Below are 6,803 nucleotides of genomic sequence, written 5' to 3' on the forward strand. Positions count from 1 at the left end.
ATCCTTGGCAGGTTTATAAATCAAATATCTCTATTGTTTCACTTGTGAAAGGTTGATGTAGAATTAGAACTGCAACCTTTAAGAAAAAAAAAGATTTTAAATGTTCCTATACTAAGTTTGGTTTTAAGTTTCCAAATACAAGAATTGTCAATAAAATATAATCTAGTAACTTCTTTTTCAATGAATCACTATTTTAAGTGCACAAAGCACAGTTGATACACTCGATACCATTATTTTCAGTTAGCGAATACAAATTCCCTCCTTTGGATCACATCATGGTTAGTCATAACATAGACATGGGATAAAACATAAATGGATCAAGATCTTAAATTTGATACCTTTTCATCCTCATTTCCTAAAAAGTACAGAAGTTCCCTTGTTTTAGTGAAGTTGAATCTCACTCTACCTGTTCTCTTTTGACTGGTTTCCAAAATGACATCATGTACATGTACAAAATTGACTAATCCCATTTTTTCCTTTAGTCACAAGTCCTCTACCTTGTAGCCTATCCAGAACAAACTTTCCCACAATATCTGCTACCATATCCCACTCCCAACCTACGAAAATTGAACAAATGTCAAGGAATGGATCTTTGCACTCCCTAGGAAGCTTGTAGACTAGGAATAATTAAGACTCTAGCTTTTCCCAAACTATTCACTCTCCAATTTGTGTACTTCTATCACATCACAAATTTCTTGTTTGTCTTTGGCAAAAGAGAGCTCCTGTGCTACCAAGGTTAACATTAATGGAATTCCACCACATTTTTCTATTATGTGATGGAGTTGAGAACTTTATTTTCCTTGCATGTCACAAAGAATCTTCTCTTCTAATAGATTCTTTGCTGCCACAGGAGGGATGCCTCGCATACAATACTCTTCGGCAGGCGTTTCCATTTGGCATACTCTATGCACATTTATGTCACGTGTAGTCACAAGAAGCCTTAAGTTCTTTGCTTCATCCATGTTAAGTGGAAAAAGTTGTTGAAGCTAATCTTTATCAAAAACATTATCAACGTAGATGAAGGATGACACTTCCTTCAACTTAATGCTCAACTTTCGTTGTCCTTCCTCATAGCTAGTTCCATCCACTAGTCTATGTCTACAGGATTATAGATGTCAGCCACAAATATCTACTACATAATAAGGTGTTTTAAGACATCAATTTGATACGAAATAAAAATTTCGTCTCAACTTGTCCCTTTTCTAGAAATTATTTTTTCTACAAATATTTTTCTAGATGAGAATCTTCTTGCTAAGGTGGCAGATTTTGGTTTGTCAAAAACTGGAACTACACTAGAGAAAACACATGTGAGAACTGTGGTGAAGGGAAGTTATGGATACCTTGATCTTGTGTTGTTGTCTTAGGTTGGGCTGACCCAAGTTCGGTTCTTTACTACACACCAACAAAAACCCTCAATCACTGGCCCTTTCGATAATGACCTGCAAGCATACCACAATCTCATGCGAAGTGACTATGAGAGGATGTAGAACCAGTTTTATGCAACCTTGAGGCATGATGTGATGTGGTATTTTTGTGTTTTATTTTATCCTTCACATACATAAGTTACTTTGCATTCATACATTACTTCATCACATTACATTCATCACTTAAAACGTATCATATACATCCATGAAACTTCACTGTAATGAATTAAAGTGCAACTGCTATGCTACAACAAATAATAAGAAAATAAACACATGAAGACATATGTTTTACCATGGTTCATCCCAAGTGGGATGACGTCCACAAGAACTATTGCTTATAATAGATAACTTGTACAACAAACAGTTCTTGGCATGCACACTAAGCTGTAGGCAATCCATGCACTCAGCTACGGACTTAGGCCTCTACGCACTCATCTATATAGCCTCGCATTCTTTCCCAAACCTTGAAACCACAATTTCCAAAGATACAACCATTCAACACATGATGTGATTCTTCAAGACTTGGTTGTCCTCTTCTTTATTATTCATCCCTATATATACTACTACATTGAGGGATATATCATTTCAATACCATGGTCCATATACCATGGAATCCCCTAATACAAGATACCATGGTCCAAAAACCATTGATCATTTACAAAATAGTATTTTTTTACATAAAGGGAGGGGCTTCGACTAGCTCCGAAGCCCATATACTGCGTGGTATATCTACTACGTGGTCCACTTTGGCGCTCTACTGCTCTACTGCATGGTCCACTTCACGCTCCACTTCATCCTTTACTTCGCACTCTGCTCCCCAAAATGCGAAGTCTTCAACAAAATTTAGGCCAAGTTGGGCTACGCACAACAGGCCCCCAATACTCACATGTGACTCATCCCAAGTCACTTAGCTTCTTTGCCTCTAATTTTTGTTGTGATGTTGTTGTAGTCTTGGTTGAACTGTTGTAGAGTTTCTGTCATCTACTTTTCCTCACTACATGATTCCTCCAACAGTGCCTCTGTCACATGTTCTACAACCTTCTATACCAACAATTTTTCCCTTTGTCGAAGCTCCTGAAGCTTCTCATCCACTTCCTGTGATAACTGGAGGGCCTCATCCTACCAAGGCTGAGTCCTCTCTATCAAAATATGCTCCTCCTTCTTCAGTTCCTCAATTTTCTTATGGAGGGACTTACTCTCACTAATTTTCACAAGCCTCTGTGAGATGGGTAAGATCTTCGTAGATGCCCAAATTTTGTCTAATTTTTGTTGTGTTTCTTCCTGCAGTTTTTGTACATTTGGATCTTCCTATAGCAAAGTCCAAATTTTGAAATTTTCATCTAAAAATTTCCCACATTCTACCAATGTTGCAGAGATGCTCGCCATTACAATCTTTAGGTTAGTCTCCCTTTGATCCCTTACTTCCTGTGGCATAGTTAGTTGCAACTTCATTTGCAGCTCACTAATCTCCATTTCATACTTGAATTCTACTGCAACAATTTTATCCTTATACTCCTTCACTACAAGCTTGAGCTTCACGACCTTTTATTCTATTGGCTCTTCCTCTTAGACATCAAGGTTTGGAATCTATTTGCATGTGGCTTCGACCATCTCGTTGATCTTTTGGCATTCCTCTGTCATTTGATCCCTTTCCTGCATCACCTACTCAAGCTTCTGCCAAAGAACAACTTGTTATTTTTATACTTTTATATTCAGTTGTGATGTATGTTGTTGTCATAGCTTCAATTCCTATATAATGTCTAAGTGTAGTTTGTGTAGTCTTCACAATGGCACTGCTGCTATATTCATGTTGGTATGCTTCCATTCTTTAGCCTGTTGTTGTAGTTCTGTGGAGTCGAACTGTAAGGCTCCTGCAGGTATATGTGCTAGCATCACTGGAAGAGTAGGCTTTATCTTCCTTGATGCTCCAACCGTTTCCTATACTTGCGTGGGTTGTCTGACCGTCTACAAAATTATCTGCAGTTCTGCGATCCACTTTGCAACACTAATTAGAAGTGCATTGTAGCGATCTTCGACTTTGTTCTAGGATTTTGTTGTTGCTTCCTGAATCTTGTCCCCGATTTGATCTATATCACCTTCAGTAAGGACCATGAGATCTTTCATCTTATCAGCCTTCTGCTTCTTCTTTTTCTTTGAGTTAGTTTTGCCCTCTGCCTTCCTCTTCTTTGCGATAATTTTTTTTTTCTGCCCTTTATGTCTCCTTGGTCTCCTCATCTCCCTCAAGAGGATCCCGTTGACCCTCATCATGCTGCTCTTCCTCCTTGTTGGGGGAGCCTGATTATTTTCTGTATTCAAAGGTTTTAGCCAGATGTATACCCCAGGAAGACTATACACCCCTCCATGCGGGGGGGACTTGTCCCCACCCCCCCCCCCCCCCACGGGGGTCCGGGGGGGCTAATCCCCCCCTGACTACGGGGTCCGGGGGCCAGCGGTCCCTCGGCGGGGGTTCAGGGGTAGCGCCCCCGAAGCTAAAAATAGATGTAAAATTGCCTTGTAAAATTCTAGTAATTTCTAATCAATCTGGGCCGTTCATGAGGCAGATTATCTGATGGTAGAAGTTATGTTTAATTTAGGGTTTTTTTCCCTAGAAGGCAACCCCTCACTATATATGAGGGAATTGTATTGCGTCTATGGATATCTATATTCTGAGTGAGGAAGAGAGAGGAGATTGAGAACGAAGAGGGTGTTACAATGGATCTGTTGTAGGTTGTATCTCTTCAGTTTGCTGGATAATATAATAAAAGAAGGATTGGTTGTTTCTCCGTGGATGTAGCCCAAACTAGGTGAACCACGTATATCTATGTCTCTCTTGTTTTATGCATTTTCTGTGTTTATATTTCTGCAATATTTTATGTGTTCCATTTCTCTGTAATATATAATTTTCTAACAACTAGTATCAGAACCAAAGGTCTATTTGGCTAATAAACTCGCAGGAGAGAAGGGTTCCTAGTTCGAGTGGGAGCAATGGCGGAAGATGGTAGGCTTAGGTTCGAAAAATTCAACAGCCAAAACTACCAGCTGTGGAAGATGCAGATGGAAGATTATCTGTATCAGAAAGATCTGTACCTACCATTGAGCAGAAAGACAAAGAAGCCAACAAGTATGACAGACACATAATGGGATGTTCTGGACAGAAAGGCACTTGGAACAATACAGCTGTGCCTAGTAGTGTCAACAACGTTTAGTATTTCAAAGGAAACGACAACACAAGGTTTAATGTCGGCATTGGCCAAACTATATGAAAAACCCTTGGCCTCAAATAAGGTATTTCTTATGAAGCATTTATTTAATATGAAGATGTCAGAAGGTGGATCTATTACAGATCATTTAAATGATTTTAATATAGTTACAAGTCAGTTAAGCTCTCTAGGGGTAAATTTTGATGATGAAGTTAGGGCTCTGTTATTTCTGTGCTCATTGCCAGAAAGTTGAAATGGTTTAGTTATGACCATTAGTAACTCTGTCTCTAGATCTAATACTTTAAAGTTTGATGATGTTTTCGGTGCAATCCTTAGCGAGGAAATGCGACAAAAAAGCTCCAGTGAGACATCAAGTAATGCTTTGACTGCAGAGACTAGGGGAAGAAAAATGGAAAGAGGAAAGAGCCCAAGATATCGCAGTAAGTCAAGAAAAGGCATATCAATGTCCAGATCAGGGATAGTGTGTTGGAAATACGGGAAGAAAGGACACCTGAAGAAAGACTGCAAGTCTTAGAAGGGAAAAGAAGGAGGCACGCAACAAGAAACTAATCATGAAGCGAATGTAACAGGTGACGTGTTGCAAGATGCTTTCATTCTTTCATTAGAAAATATTATTGATGCCTCGTTGGTAGATTCAGGGGTCTCATTCCATGCCACACCTGATAAGAAACATTTTCATGATTATGTTCAAGGAGATTTTGGACAGGTTCGATTGGGTGATCATAAACCCTATAAAATCATTGGAATGGGTACAGCCTTCATAAAATAGCAAAATGGAAATCAGTGGCTATTGAGGAATGTAAGGCATGTTCCAAATCTAAAGAAAAATTTGATTTCAACAGGGTAGTTGGGAGGTGAAGGTTGCGTAACTACTTTCACAGATAAAACCTTGAAGGTCACTAAAGGATCCCTGCTAATAGCAAAAGGAGAAAAGGTTGGTACATTGTATTTATGCAATGGTATTTCTAATTCTGTTAATGCTTTAACCTCTACAGGAGAAGATATGGCATTGTGGCATCATAGGGTTGGGCACATGAGTGAGAAGGGGATGCAGATTCTTCACTCAAGAAATTTGTTGCCAGGTTTGAAGCATGTTGATTTAAAATTCTGTGAGAATTGTGTTTATGGAAAACAGAAGAGATTCAGATTCCTTAGAGTTGGGAAAGAAAAGAAGGGTGAAAAATTAGAGCTTGTGAATACAGATGTATGGGGACCTGCTCAGGTATAATCTCTTGGTGCCTCTCACTATTATGTTACTTTTATTGATGATGCAACCAGAAAAACCTAGATTTATTATATTTGAAATAAATATGATGTATTTGATACTTTAAAGAAATGGAAAGCTTTGGTTGAAAATGAGACAGGGAAAAGGTTGAAGTGTCTCAGATCAGATAATGGAGGTGAATATTGCAGCAAAGAGTTTGATAGGTACTATTCAGAGAATGGAATTCGCAGAGAGAAGACAGTTCCAGGAACACCACAAGAAAATGTTGTGTCAGAAAGGATGAATAGGACAATCATGGAGCGTGCAAGGTGCATGAGATTGCATGCAGGATTTCCTTTACAATTTTGGGCAGATGCTATAGATACTGTTGTTTATCTAATAAACATAGGACCTTCAAGTTCCTTGGATGGTGGTATTCCAGAGGAGGCATGGACAGGTAAAAAGGTAAACTACTCATTTTTAAAGACTTTTGGTTGTGAAGCCTTTGTCCACATTAACAAAGAAAATAGAACAAAGCTTGAGGAAAAATCAAAGAAATGTACCTTTATTGGATATGGTGTTAATGATTTTGGTTATCGCTTATATGATTATGAAAATCACAAAATCATTAGGAGAAGAGATGTAATATTCAATGAAAAGGTCTTGTATAAGAATCAGTTGCAGGAAAAGAAACAAGAAAAAGAAAACAGGGAATACACAATGCTTGACAATATCACAAGAAAAGTGATGGTGCCTGAAAATCATAATGATCAACAGCCAGAACAACAACCACAACAACAACAAGCACTTCAAACACCTGAAAGTGGTGTTAGAAGATCTACCAGGATAAGTAGACCCCCTAAACGATATTCTCCTTCATTATATTATGTATTGTTGACTGATTCTGGTGAACCAGAATGTTATGAAGAAGCAGTGCAGGTAGAAACCAGGAAG

Source organism: Pinus tabuliformis, chromosome 2_2, assembly GCF_031772625.1.
Source record: "Pinus tabuliformis cultivar Carrire ecotype Pingquan chromosome 2_2, CPIR1, whole genome shotgun sequence".
Taxonomy (NCBI): domain Eukaryota; kingdom Viridiplantae; phylum Streptophyta; class Pinopsida; order Pinales; family Pinaceae; genus Pinus; species Pinus tabuliformis.